This window comes from Canis lupus, chromosome 36, assembly GCF_011100685.1.
Source record: "Canis lupus familiaris isolate Mischka breed German Shepherd chromosome 36, alternate assembly UU_Cfam_GSD_1.0, whole genome shotgun sequence".
Taxonomy (NCBI): Eukaryota; Metazoa; Chordata; class Mammalia; order Carnivora; family Canidae; genus Canis; species Canis lupus.
The window spans coordinates 11,547,721-11,562,862 of record NC_049257.1 but is presented as its reverse complement, the minus strand read 5'-3'; the positions used below and the strand labels follow the sequence as shown (position 1 = coordinate 11,562,862).

The 15,142-nt window shown below is 38.1% G+C and overlaps 1 long non-coding RNA gene across 1 annotated transcript in view; it reads right to left on the bottom strand.

Moving 5' to 3' along the window:
• Nucleotides 1–15,142, bottom strand: part of LOC119867819 — a 70,782-nt gene that overhangs the window by 54,879 nt on the left and 761 nt on the right. The gene's annotated exons all lie outside the window — the stretch shown is intronic.

The window sequence follows — 15,142 nt, the reverse complement described above, 5'->3', positions numbered from 1 at the left end:
AGTGAGTCTCTAGGCAGCCTGAAGTTAAGCAGGCATTCAGTCTATTGGCCATGGGCCTGGAGGTTTTCACACTCTCCAGGGAGCAAAGAATTGTCCAACTACTTTCTAATTTAGCAATGAATGTGCTAAGTTTCATAGTCAGTGCTTAGGTAGTGATTTGCATGCATTTTTAGTTTGACTTACATAATCTTGTTTAAAATCCTTTCTAAACTTGAGTTTGAAGCCAATTTTCACTGAATTTTTTTCTCTTCTGTCCAAAAGATACATATTTAGATGATCTTTGGTTTTAAACTGCAACTGTTTGGTCAGACTATTAACAGACACTGCAGTGGTTTCAACCACAGCCTCTTATGGTTCCACCCTAGTGAAAATGATGGGATCATAATCAAATGAAACCTGCAGTGGATTGCTCTAGAATTTGACCATTATGTGCTTCTAGTTTCTATCCTTGATTTAAAAACAAAACAAAACAAAACAAAATTGTATGGTCCCAGGATAAAGCTCTTTGCTTATGCAATAATGAGGTCTAAAGAAACTGCTGAGAAGACTGAGCTGCATGCCATCAAAGTATCCTCTATAAACTCAACTTCTCTAACTTTTGATAAGAGTCCCAAAGCAGAGTTTGATGTTACAGTTTCTGACAAGTCTAAAATATGAATATTCTGGGATGTTGGATACGAGCAATTCTTACCCCTTTGCTATCAAATGTGTAGATTGGAAGGTAACACCTTTTTATGAACAAGTGTAGGCCTTACCCAAAGCTCTTACATGGGAGATGGACCTAGATTACAGCTTCCTTCAGGTTCCCTATAAAGCACTCTAATAGTCTCAGCACCAGTTCATCTCTTTGATATTTGATTGAGAATAAACAAATAGTTATGTGCAAACTTCCCACTGACACCAACGATGTCTCCAAGTCTTCAAAAAACAAGGATAATGTTGGAACTTTAGAAAATAACTTGTTTCTAACATGCTTTGTAAGAATCTACTAGATTTCAATATTCTCTTCTATCTCAATGAGAGATTTAATAATAGTATAATAGTAAATCAAAAGTTATGAAATCTAGACTAGAATTATTTTCTGTTTTCAATTTAGAAATAAGATTGTCAACAGTGTATAGTGTACTTATAAATTCTAAGAAAATTAGTGATAATTTCTGACAATGGAGGGAATTCTGGTACTCTGTCCCAAAAGAAAAGTTTGAGGTCAAAATAAGGAAGACAGCAAGCATCATGCATAGACTGTAGTTATCTCAAGATACAGGCACAGAGGTAGGGGAATAGCATCATAGACATTGGTAAAATCCCTTTACCAGGACAGTGTGTGGACCCCCAATTGTTGTCAGTGTTGATATCAAATAGATCCTAACTTTCTCCTTTCCTGAAGAATTGCCCTAGGCTAACAGGAGTGACTTTCTAACCTGGAAATGTTTAGGAAGTCCTACCCTCTTCCCCAGGGGAGCATCTGATTACTCAAAGTCTGATCCTAAAGACATGCAACAACCTGCCACACTTCCAGGGAAACCCATCTTGAGGGAGCCAGTGTGAAGGATGGTTAGCATTTATATCGACTTTCCTCCTTCTTTTCCATTTTATAGCATAAGGCTAGGAATTTACTACTTCAAATACCATTGTTGGGCTCTTTTATTTCTTGGGTCACCTAATAAAACTACCCTAATGGGATTTGATCGATTTTAGTCTTTCATTTCCCAGATAGCTCATTGTTGGGAACAATAGAGTAGATGGTGGGGAGGAAAAAAGTATCATTGTAAGTTCTAACAAAATTTCAAGACAGATGTTTCTGGAAGAGGTATTGTTAGAAAAATAATACTAATGGGGCACTTGGATGGCTCAATCAGTTAAGCCTCTGACTCTTGGTTTTGGATAAAGTCATGATCTCAGGTTCATGAGTTCGAGCCCTATGTCAGGCTCTGCACTCAGGGCGAGTCCACGCAAGATTCTCTCTCCCCCTGTCCCTCCTCCGGCTCTCTCTCTCTCTCTCTCATAAATAAATAAATAAATAAATAAATATTTTAAAATAATATAACTGGACATAAATTCTTAGTGGAAGTGGAATTGACATTTTTTAACCAACTCCTATGGAGGGCTCTGCACTGTGGGATTAAAAAAACATTTTATTTATTCATGAGAGACACAGAGAGAGAGACCTAGGCAGAGGGAGAAGCAGGCTCCCTGTGGGGAACCTGATGTGGGACTCAATCCCAGGACTCTAGGATCATGATCTGAGCCAAAAGCAGATGCTCGACCATTGAGCCACTCAGGTGGCTTTGCATTACGGGATATTTAAAAATTCCTCCATTTGAATGATAAATAATCTAATGAGTACCTGAATTAACACACACAGTTATATTCAGTAAAAACTAAAGTTCTTATCCAAAATACGCACGATCATTCTTAAATAAGCATATAGATTCTTCCATGAATGTCTTAGTTTTAACCACTGTAAATCCAGTCTTAACTAACATTCATTCATTCATGTATTCTTTCGATCATTCAGCATTCTTGGAAAGATGAACATAAGCCAAACACTGTGAAATGAATGAGGATACGATGGTGCATAATTCCCTTTATTTACAGAGCCTACAACCAGAATCTGAATCAGCAAAGCCTCCTGAAAGAAGTGACACTTTAAGCAAAGATCCAAAAAATGAGGGAAGAGAGCCTAGAGAAAAGGGCAAATGTTAAAAGTAGAGTGCTGTATAGTTGAAGAACTGAAATTTAGGTGAGACTGGATGAAGAATAGAATACAAAGGGAAGAAGTGATGCAGTATGAAGCTGAAACACTAAATAGTCCAGGGGAGAGTTTTGTTGTCAAAGGTTGAGTTCTCTGGAACATAGACTCAAAGGTTGAGACTTTCATGCTAGAAGTTTATTGGGAGAACTTTCAATATCAACACCTGTGAAGCAATGAACGTAGTCTACTACTCAACTTCTATCTCTATGTTCAGGACTATAATATAATTACAACAAAGTCTTCAGCAAATCCCACAGGGAGCTCTTAAATTGGGATGGACCTTCAGAGTTTTCTCTGGGATAAGGGGATGGAATTTCATACCTCTGAGAGGAGCTGCCACTGCATGGCAGCTGCCCTGGGAAAGGTATAACCTTGTGCAAGTACTTTCGGCTGAGGGAAAGTCCCAAGGAGGGACGTAACTGGGAGCTATTGGCTATGACACTACAACGAATGCTTGAGTCCTCAAGGAGGTCTAGAGAGTGAGCCTACTGTAAAGAAAGCATGTTAATGGTATATCATGTAAGCTGTTAGAATGGTGATAAGCCTGGTTTTTACACATGGAAGAGACACAATATGCAGTAGATTTAGAAAGGTCTTTCTGTCTGCTTTATGAGCCACAGGTTAGAGAGAAGCATGCCTAGAAGCAGAGAGACCAGTTGAAAGTTGGTTGGAAAAATTCAGGCAATAGATGATGGTGGTCTGAAGCAGAGTAATAGCGATTAAGACTGGAGAGTTATAGATGGATCTGAAATATATTCTGGAAGTGGAAGGGATGGGACTTAGTAGTTGGATGTGAAGAAGTTAGAGAAGTGTCCAAGCTGTAACCCAAAATTCAAGCTTGGGCACTCACAATAGGAAACAAAGCAAGAAAAGCCAAACTGTTTGTTTGTTTGTTTCTTTGTTTGTTTATGAGGGAGAGAGAGAGAGAGAAAAGCAGGCTCCATGCAGGGAGCCCGATGTGGGACTTGATCCCGGTACTCCAGGATCATGCCCTGGACCAAAGGCAGGCGCTAAATTGTTGAGCCACCCAGGGATGCCCAAAAGCCAAATTATTTGATTGTTATTGTATTTTTTTCATGGTAAGTGGAAGATGCCAAAATCAATTTGGGAAATGTAGACTTTAAAGTGAGTTTAACAGAGGCATGTCCTAAAAAGCATATAGGTATAAGAGTCCAGAGCACAGGAAAGTGATTTGGACCAGAAATAAAAATAAAGAGGCCATCAGCAAGCATAGAGGTGGTAATTGTGGCCAACAAAAAGATCAGGATAACTCAGGACAGTATATAAGTCAGGAAAACAGAAGGCTTGAAATAAAATCATGAGTTCTGATATTTCTTTTTCAGTGAAACATTAATTAAATTCCTGCCCTGTGCTTCCAACATGATTAAGGAGGAGAGGGCAAAAAACGAGTACTATTTTTGAACACCTCTTATGTGCCAAACACATTATCTCATTATCTTATTTTATAACCCTATGGTTTCAGATTATCATCCCTATTTGATAGGTAAGAACAAAGGCTCAGAAAATTTAAGCAACTTCCAGAAGTTACCATACTATTAACTAATAGGCCCAGAGTCTCAATCCTGATCTGCCTAACTGTGTTTTACTGTGATTTTTGCACTACACCATGGCTAACTTCAAATGATCAAGTAATAGAGGTTTAGGATGAATTATAGTTTTTATAATCATAGTTTTATGTTGGTTTATATAATTTATTACCTTTAAATATGAAAAAACAAAGCTAGAAAATTAAAATATGCTTTGGGGGATAGAGATAGGGTCTCAAACCTTAAAGAAGATGTATGCATTTGTTTTCATTAAATAGAAAACCAGGGGATAAAAAGAGCTTAATCTTTCATTAACCACTTTGTAAAGAAAAGCTATTTATTCTGAAGGGAATTAGAAATGTATAGCAATAAGCATTTAGGACAAAATTACCTCACAATACAAAGTGTATGTACTATTAGCACTGATGTTATTTATTTATGTGTAGCTAGAATTACATGCCCATATAGGACTCAGCCTTATGAAAACGTCTGAAAGGTTTTCTTGGGGCTGTGAGAAACTATAACTATGCAAAAACCCATCATGGGCTTTCTTGCAGGGGCTCTGAGCAATCCGGCCTGGCTTCTGTTGATAGAGATGCATCAGCAATGTTCAATCAATGGTCTGTGCTAGTAGGTATAGGCAAGTGTCCTAACACATAGGCTCGGAGAGTGGGAGCTCAGTCTTCTTGCTGGAAAATGGAGGGAGATGATTACCAGAGGGACTTTTTAGCTATACTCACATGTGGGGTAACCACTCATCAGCTGTTGACCTCCTGTGGATATGTCCTCAAGATAGAAAATAGCACAGTCTTCCTAAGGGGAGCATCCCTCGCCAGTTCCAGTGGTGAGGCTTGAGTGAATTTTTATCTTTCATAAAAGGTCATTTAGGTCAAGTGTATGGGTACATACACTTTGGAACTGCAAAGCTTCAAGTGATGCTGTAATGAATGTTAAATTACACCTGTTTCAGAATTCCTTGCAAGCCTCACCTAACCAAGAACAGAAAGGGGACCTGCTTTTAAAATCATCTTCTCTCATGACATTTCTTTAGGATGTTGGTTTTGACAGTAAGGTTTAGCTGGGCTACAAACTGTTATGTAGCCCTTGAAAAATTCTCTGGCTACCTAAGAAATAATTATTTGAACAGTGCAGATCCCATTCTCATGGGTGTGGTTTTTAAAAAAACATAAAAAGAGTATTGTAGTTTTAAAAAAATATGTGTGTGTCTATATATTTATAGTATGCAATTTTAAAACTTGAGGAATTAAAATGCATTTAAGTTTAGTCTCATCTATTTTACACTCAAGTACACAGATTCACAGATGGGAAATATATTCAAGGTCATACAAGAGCATTTTCATGGTAAAAGTAAGACCATAAGCCAGTTTTTTTAAAGGAAGGGCCAGGAGGGATGTGTGGGTGGCTCAGCGGTTGAGCATCTGCCTTCGGCCCAGGGCCTGATCCCAGGATCGAGTCTCACATAGGGCTCCCTGCAAGGAGCCTGCTTCTCCCTCTGCCTGTGCCTCTGCCTCTATGTGTGTGTGTCTCTCATGAATAAATAAATAAATATTAAAAAAAAAAAGGAAAGGCCAGGAGGGGAGAGGGGTAGAAGGAGAGGAGGAATCTTAAGCAGGCTCCATATCTAGCACAGAGCCTGACTCAGTACTCAATCTCATGACCCTGAGATCATGACCTGGGCCAAAATCAAAAGTCAGATGCTTAATCAACAGAACCACCCAGGTGCCTCTAAATATTTTGTAAAGTTCCAAATCAAATCATATACCACAGCACTACATTGCCTTGTGTTGTAATTTCTTAATAAATAGTAAATTAGAGATGATAAAACACTATTCACTTATATGTACTAAATAAAAATGTTAAGCCATAAACTTAGAACTTTCAAGGACACTGCAAACATATTAAAACTAAAGACTCATAATTTGCTTGGGGCGATAACATTGCTTAGTTTTAAAATATCACACGTAAATCATTTATCTAATGAGCTTCATCTTATTGCCTCCGTTTCTTTTTTTAAAAAAAGTGTCCTCTGTCATTGAAGATGCTAAATAAAATGCATCAACAGAAATTAATAGGCAATAGAACTTGATGAATCCTCCTGGAGAATATTTTTATAATGAAAGCTTGGCAACTGTTCCTGTGATTAATCATGATAATGCACAAACCCTCAGGCTCTAAATAAACTGGCCTATTCCTTTTTCTGGAATATTCCTCTCTTTCCTTTTTTCTTTCGAGAACTATTAACCATTCCACCTTCTCCATGCTCTTCTTTGTGAAGTCCGCCCCCACTGCTTCTCTCTCCAAATCCCACTTTCTCCAAGTAGATCTCTTACACCCCCAAAGGAGGAGGTGATCTTGTTCTCCTTTGAATTCCAGAGTGCTTTGTATTCCCAGCACTCAACACTGGTCAGACAGTATAATACGATATATTCCCCAGACTCTAAACATTCCAAGAGGATTTAGTTATGTCCCAGAAGATAGGTGTGGGTAGGGAATCAATAAATATTCCTTGTGAATAGCTAGACTGAATCCAGCAAACGGCTTAAGTACTCAGAAGCAAGGATACTCTAAAAATTCAATCATCAGTGGATCATTGGCTAATGCACCTACTGAAAGCAAGTTTTCGCCATGAAGAAGGGACCCTTCCAGACTTCCCACCTTTCCTGTTACAGAGAGGTGAGAATAAACATGCACTTTTTAAAAAGAAGCTCAAAAGAAAATATTTCCAATTTAGTTTAATCTGAAGCCTTAGTTGGTTAAACTCCTTAGTTCCCACCTTTATGTGAGGGAAACAAGAAAGAAAGACGTGAACTTTGTTGACCACTCAACACAACTCAGTGACTAACAAATATTTTCCCACTGAAATTTACAATAATCCTATGAGAGAGGCATTGTTATTCCACTTTTCCCCTACAAAATTTGCCCTGGATGTTCAGGAACCAGGATTACTGAGAGAATATGAATAAGATATGGTATTTCTTGTAGGTAATATTTCCTCTGTTCTGTTTTGTAAACATATATTAAGAAGTAAAAAGCCTATGTGCTTTTAATATTCATTAATAGATATTAAATATTTGTTAAAGGTTAATAATTAATTAGGGTTCAAAGATTAAATATCAAACTATTAACATATTACATTTAAAAATATATTAGTAAAGAAATATTGTGTGTCAAAATAGAAATGGTTTTTCTATTATAGCGCTAATCAGAATCAAATTTCATCTACTTTCTGCATTTGCCAACCTAGCCATGTGGGGCAATAGCAAAATTGGGGTTTCTTCCAGCCTCCAAACCCTATGATTGGTTGATTTATAGTCTTCCTTTATAATGGAATTAGAGGCAAACTTTTTCTACCTAATTAAGCTTGCTGACAGAGTGGTTTTTTTGTATGTGCAAAATTTGCTTGCATTTGGAACCTTGTTGCCTGTCCTCTGCAAAAAGGGCAATGTTTTCAAATCTGAAGATATTTGCAGCTGTGCAACTAGTTGACTAATCACTTCTGAGATTTCCTTCCCTAAAATAAAAATCATCTGGGGACTAATTGTTACTCAGAATAATAACAGAGCTTGGCATTTCTGAAGATTTATTCATCACTGGATTTCACATGTCTGAGCCCCTCTCTGAAACCTGAGCTTCTCTTCCAAAAGCCCACATGGAGGTCCAAATGCTAGCAGAGATTCTCTGTGGCAGGTTTGGGGTTGGGACTAGACATTCCTCACTGATATTTTTTACCTCCCATCCATGTGGCCCTCCCCTTGATCAGCAGATTCCTACAGTGTGAAGTGTCACACAGAGCACTGCATGCAGAGCCGCAGGCCTCAGGATGCATCCTGGGCTCATCTAGTAGAGGCATGGGTCAGGTCAGGGGCTGTCATGCAGACCGCGATGCCGATCTGGATCTGGTAAGGATCCGGGAAATCCAATATAGGAATGTACTTTGTAAAGTATTAAGCACATTCATAGAGATGTAAATTATAATTCATATTTATCTATCATTATTAGTCCAACATTTTTGTCAACTTTTTCAGTTATAAAAGGACAAGAAGGGGCACCGGGTGGCCAGTTGCTTAAGCGTCTGCTTTAGGCTGGGGTCATGATCCTGGAGTCCACAGATTGAGCCACATGTTGTTGGGTTCCCTGATCAGTGGGGAGTCTGCTGCTTTCTCTTCCTCTGCCCTTCACCCCACTCATGCTCTGTGTCTCTCAAATAAATAAATATTTTTTAAAAATAAAAAATAAAAGGGCTATGTTAGTAAATTGAACACCAATAAAAAAAAAAATAAAAAAATAAAAGGGCAAGAAGAGGATGACTCAGCATATATAATGTCACTGTGAAGAGCATGTTTAGAGGTTTTGCTAAATGGGATGCACTTTAAATTTTTTATAATCCAGCTATATCTACAAAAGCAAAACGGGCTGTTCATTTTGATATTTGATTCTTCACTCCTGTACCCTGGTCAAGAAGCCCTGTGTGTTGGCCTACCCTGAGAGAAAACTAGGTATGTGGCCTCCGGCAAGTCATCTAATTTCAAGTTTTTCTCCAATTGGAAAGTGGAGGGGTGAGAAAGAGATGAGGCCAAAGGAACAAATGGGTCTGGGCACCCAGTTCAGAATCCACATCTTACTTCTCTACCTCCAGGGAAATGCTGGCCTTCAGCAAAGGGAGCTCTACTAGTTTAGAGCTCCACATACTCAGATTTTCATATCACAATGTCTGAGGGAGGCCAAGACTTGCTATTTGAAGACAAGATTTCTAAAGCTGGGTTCCAAATACAATAGCTTAATTTGGAATTCTGATTAAAGGAAGTACTTTTTATCTCCTACATATGGACTTAATATAATATGTAGAGAACAAAGTAGAACTGCTAAAATAACAAGATTATCATTAAAAAAAATGTCAAGCCATTGCCTACAATTAGATTTTTGAAGGATAGATGTGGCTTATTTTAAGAAATAGACTTTTTGTGGAAAAACCGAAAGTAAAGAAAACTACTACATGACATGTTCAATGAAACTTTGGTGATCTCTCAAAAAATGAAACATCTTTTTATAGGATATATTATTATTCCTAGTGTTTTCTATTTAATAATTCCATGTTTGTGTATGCTTGGCTTTCTTGAAGTTTATGGGTTCATCTTCATTGTTATTAGTAATCTCAACTTTTTATTGCAAGGAATGTTATTGAATGCATACTATGTCCCAAGAAGTCTCCATTTTAGGTACTAGAAATTCAAAGGTGGGAAAAAAAAATATGTTCTTGGATTTTAAATAGTTAACCAGTGATTTGAGGATGATGGTGTGAAAGCAAATATATTTAACCAAGTGTAGTATAAGCACACTTGGGCTTTCTAGGTCATGGTAACATCCCAAAAAGCAGTAATAATTTCCACTTGGGTGGAGGTGAAGGGATAAGGACCTGCTATTTTAAAGAACTCGTCCTTAAACCTACTATGTTTCAACGATGATAAGAAAGGACTGCGGATGGGATGCAAAGCCAGGGGTTGTAGAAGTGAGCAGAGATGAGTGACTCCATCAGAGAGAACAATCTAAGTGAATTCAGAGGCATGAGATAGCCTAAAGTTTTCTTATATCTGCAAGCAACTCAATGAGACTAGAACATTGGTCAAAATGAGTGAATGGGGAAGTCAATTGTTTCTTTTGATTTCGCCTGAGAATTGTTCATAGATCTTTAAGGGAATTTCTGAGTCTGGCTAACCATGTGGTGTTTGATGAGAAATAGGACATGGGGGTCCTGGAAAAGAAAAGACAGTGCAGTTATGCCAGTCCCTTAGGGTTATATTAGAGATAATATAATGCATTGAATAATGAACCAAGGCTTGCACATTCTTAGCTCTCACTTGGGAAACCAATTTGGAAAAGAGAAAACACCAAAAAGGACAAATATTAAACATCTGGTTTTTTCCTCTTCCCAGGCACCCATCTTTCCCTATCCTCCCATCTACACATATAGTTTGACCTAGTTGATTCTCCTTTTTACTCAAAAACTTAGAAACTCTGGAATGTGTGTGTGTGTTTAATGAAGAGAGACAGCTGGAGAGCAGAGAGCTTTTTTTAAAGGGTGCTTCTTCCCAGTTTAAATAGAACACCTGCTTAGAATATGACCTAGCAAGTTCAGAAGAGAATCCAAGACTGAAAAATATGGAAAAGCAGATGTATAAATCTATAGACATCCTGGTTCATTAGCCACTAAGTTACAGACCATTTTAAATGAAAGCAGTCTCTGGATTGCCTAGGGGTTCATGCTCAGCACCACAGCACCAATAAACCTAGTGTGTGTGTGTGTGTGTGTGTGTGTGTGTGTGTGTCTCTCTCTCACTCTTTCTCCCCCCCCCCCCCCCCCGCCCTCATACACACACACACACACCACTGAGACCAAGCCCTCTGGGAAGTGGAAACAAGCTTATAATTACCTCAGGCAGATTGATTGGCCTATTAATGTTGAGTCAGACATTGTTATTTTTCCCCCTTCTTCCTTATTTTTTTAAGATTTTATTTATTTATTCATGAGAGACACACACACACAGAGAGAGAGAGAGAGAGAGAGAGAGAGGCAGAGACACAGGTAGAGAGAGAGGCAGGCTCCATACAGGGCGCCTGATGTGGGACTTGATCCCGGGTCTCCAGGATCACGCCCTGGGCTGAAGGCGGCACTAAACCGCTGAGCCACCCAGGCTGCCCCCTTCTTCCTTATTAAGGGAACCCCAATTTTGTTTGAAACATCTGTTAGTCCAACTTGAAAGCTACTTTTCCTAGGCTCCTCTCTTATTCCTGTGAGGGAATACATAACAGTTCTGGACAATGAGACCCAGGAGGAAGTCTGCTGAGAATTTCTGAAAATTTTGCTTTTTCTATATAGGCTCAACCCCTTTCTCCCTGTGCCTTCTTACATCCTGCCCGAAATACCCATGTGATATCCAAGCGTTATCTGGGTGCTCTGATCAGAATGAATTCAGAAACCAACCTTTCAAGGCTCATATGAACCAGCCATGTTTCTCATTGCATGTGGGACTGCTATAATTTGGGTATTTTACTTAAAATGTAAAACCACAGACCTGAATTCCAGAAACTACAGTGTATAACTTTGAAAATCTATACTAAATTTTCTCTAATATCTGTGGGTAGAAGAAAAAGGATGTGATCCCATTTTCAGGTGCAAAATATAATCAATCATTAACGCAAGGAGAACTCTCCCCTTCTCGCCCCCCTCCCCCATGGAATCCTGAGTTCTCTAATCTCAAAAAACTATAACTGGCAAAAGATGATATTTTTTTAAGTGATTAACTGCAAAGATGAAAGGCAGAGACATCTTGGTTACCACAATAACCTATGCTTCCTTTCGAGAAGTAGCTGCCCAGCTAGGGACAACATTTCTCAGCCTTCCATTGCATGTAGATGAAGCCACATGACTATCCTTCACCATTTAAATACAAGCCAGTCATTTCTGGGCTGAAGAGGTACATAGAACTCTTCCTGAAGTCTTTTCCCCTCTGTTGGCTGATTCTGAGTACCTGGAGGCAGCAGGAGCCATGAGACAGAACGATCCAAGATCCATACATCATCACATGGAAGGCCACCTGCCAATCAGGAGCAACCACATAGAACCTTTCCTGAGTAAAAAATATAATTTAATTGTGCTAAGCCACCAAGACTTTTGGGTATATTTATTGCTGAAGCTAGTGTTATTCTAATTAATATAAAGAAGGACAAAAATATCACATTTTACTGAGCCAAACCCAAGATAACTGAAAAAGTACTAAAGCGATTGAGCTGACCTAGAAATAATTAAATTTTCTGCCATGAGGCAAAGATGGGACATTAAAATTGAAATTAAATTAATTTATAGGAAAAGGAAGAAATTTCCAGTTTTGTTCTCCCTTGAGTTTGTGACTTGTAAAACTCATACCCCCAGGCACTAAACAGACTTTAATTTGTCCTCAGTCAGGCTGGATATAGTCTGCTTTCCTGCCAAGAATTTCCTCTATTTACTCCTGTTAAGAGAGTGAAATGAATACCATGTTCTGTGTGGCTTTTCAGTAGAGTAGAGGTTAGTACAATATTCCATTTTTTTCTGAATAGATTATTTCAAAATGATTGTGACTTGGGTTCAAAGTCAACTATCTTCCCTATAAAAGTTGAGTTTAATAGAAACTAAGAATGCCAGAATTTTTCCTCCTGAAATCAGAGAGTCTCTAATCCAGTCTGGCCAGGAATTTTCTACAAGTTTTGCATGAAACTTTTGGTCTGAGGGGCCATCCTGTTCCAGGTCCTTTTAAAGATGTCAGTATTATTCCTTGTCCCAGTATAAAGAACATGGTTTAGAGAGACATTCTTGTGACCTAACTGGAATATCTCATGTAGCCCTTCCATGGCCCACAGGAGGAGCCACATGCTTTTCAGCCTAGCTAACTCCAGTAAGACAACAGGCAGAACCAAAATAAATATAAATAAATAAATAAATAAATAAATAAATAAATAAAGCAAAAGCCTCTTTTCTAAAGTAGTGAGGCACCATTTTTCTTAGTAACTACAGAAAATTCAAAGATCTTAGCTCCAATTCAGTGTCCATTTATTCTTCTATAGTCAGAATCTCCTCAGAAAGAAACTACTTCAGACAACCTTATTTTGAGGGTGAATATAGGGTAAAATGGCATTATTTTCTTTTTTCATTCTGAAAAAAATTATCTGCAGGTTTCTCTTTGCATATTTGACTACAGTGTAATTATAAACCCATTGCTACCCAAGTAATGTTCCGTTGCAAAAGTAGGTTAATTTTTTCCATAGAAGATCTGGATATAAGATGAGAAGCTTTTTCCTTCTTTTGGGAGATAAATCAACTTAGACTAAATGATCATGCTGAATCCTTTAGGATTTTACCAGAACTACCAAAAGTATATGCTAAGGGAGAATGGATAGTGGGGAAACAACCCCATTTGCCTTAAACACAGAAGCCCAGATCTCCTAGGAAAGACAATGGGTTTGGCTAAAAACACAATTGTTCTAGACTCCTCACTATGAAGGGTGGCATTTCTCACAATTATGATCCATAAGACATAAGCCACACTGTGTAGGTGATCAGGAAAGCTCTTGGAGAAAGAGCCAATTCAACTGGGACTTGCCTTTTGCCCTTTGCAGTTCTTACCCTCCTGCCTGGAATGTACCCAGGATGCTGGAGGAGAGGCAGCCATTTTGAGACTACAAGGCAACAAATCAGAGAATGAAAGCCAGATGCTAAGGATGGCTAAAAGGAAGGAAAGATTAGCTTAGACCTCTGAAGACTGTGGGTCTTGCCAGTACTGCGTGAAGTCCTACCTTCATGTCACTAGAGGAAAAAAAAAAAACTTCTATTTGGTTAAACTAGTGAAAGTTGGATTATCTCTTAGAAGCTGCCAAACCTATACCAAGTTGATCCAACTAGATGCAAGAAGAATGCTGTTTTCTTAAAAATGAGAATAGCCTCCAAACAGGTATTTCAGAAGCATTCATTTACTTTGGCAATTATTAAACTGATATATTCATAAATCATTTTTCTACGTTCTTTAAAATGCCACCAAGGAACTTTGCTAGGGAATAGCATATGCAACTATCATACATGGATCATCTTGAATGCATTTCACCCCTCCATTTATTTATTCAGTAAACATTTATTGAGGTTTCCAGTAAGCACTGTGCTGGGGCAGGGATAGAAGGATCAAAAAGAAGTGCCTGACTACAAGAGCTCAGTTTACTTGAAAGTAATAAGGCCAAGTCTTTTTTAAACATTCCGTTTTCCAGTTCCTGGCCTTCTATGGGTTATTTATTTTATGTGCATTAGCTCTCCAAAAGAAGGACAAGCTTAGCTCCACAATCAACATTAAAAAGATAAAAAGATCTAAACTACCAATGTAGTGTCCATCACCAAATGTTCAGAACACTATTTCATAATTTGAAAAATTGAATTAAATGTGCCAGTATGTTCATTACGGCTGTGAGAACTAATTGAGTAAAAGTGTTCATCCTATCCACTACAGAAATGGATTTCCTAAAATCAGACTGCTCCTAAAAGCAAATATTTAGTGCTACTCCACTTTGTTTTCTGTCATTTCTATGATTAAAAAAATCATTGTACATCAGGCCCTTACACAAGTATTAGAGGACAATTATTTACTGCAGGATGGTAGGCAAACACCGGTGAGTATCAGGAAACCCACTTTTCATTCAACTCTTCTTCGGGGTCACCTTAACCACCTCGTTTAACTTCTTTCTACCTCAGTTTCCAAAGGGGTTAAATGGTGGGGTGGAATTAGATCACCATGTTGCCCCCTAGACCTAAAATTCTCTTATTTCTCTGCTCTATTCTCAGTGTGATGCATTAGTAGATAAGTTTCCCAGCTAAGAGCAGCACATTAATATTATTTTTAAATGATGCATGGCTTCTCTATTTCTGTTGCCTCGGGAATTATACATCTTAGCCCACATCCCATATCAAACCACAGTTTTATATATAATTAAACAATATAATCCCATCTTATATTAATAATGTCATATCATTGTACTCAGGATCAGAATATAGGACTGGTTTTATTATTTCTAGCTTTTAAGAACGCAATTTGCATTGCATACACTCGAGATAATTGAATGGAAATTAAATAGAGAATACATTATTTTCCATTTGCTGTTTAAAAAGTATCCTCCAGATATCTAGGAGTGAGTGTAACAAAGCTTATTTAAAAGCACAGTGATCTTCCTGCCCCATTCTGAGACATTGCTTTGAGAGTCTAAAAAAAGATTCATTGTATACAAAATCTGAAAGTCTGATCTTTTT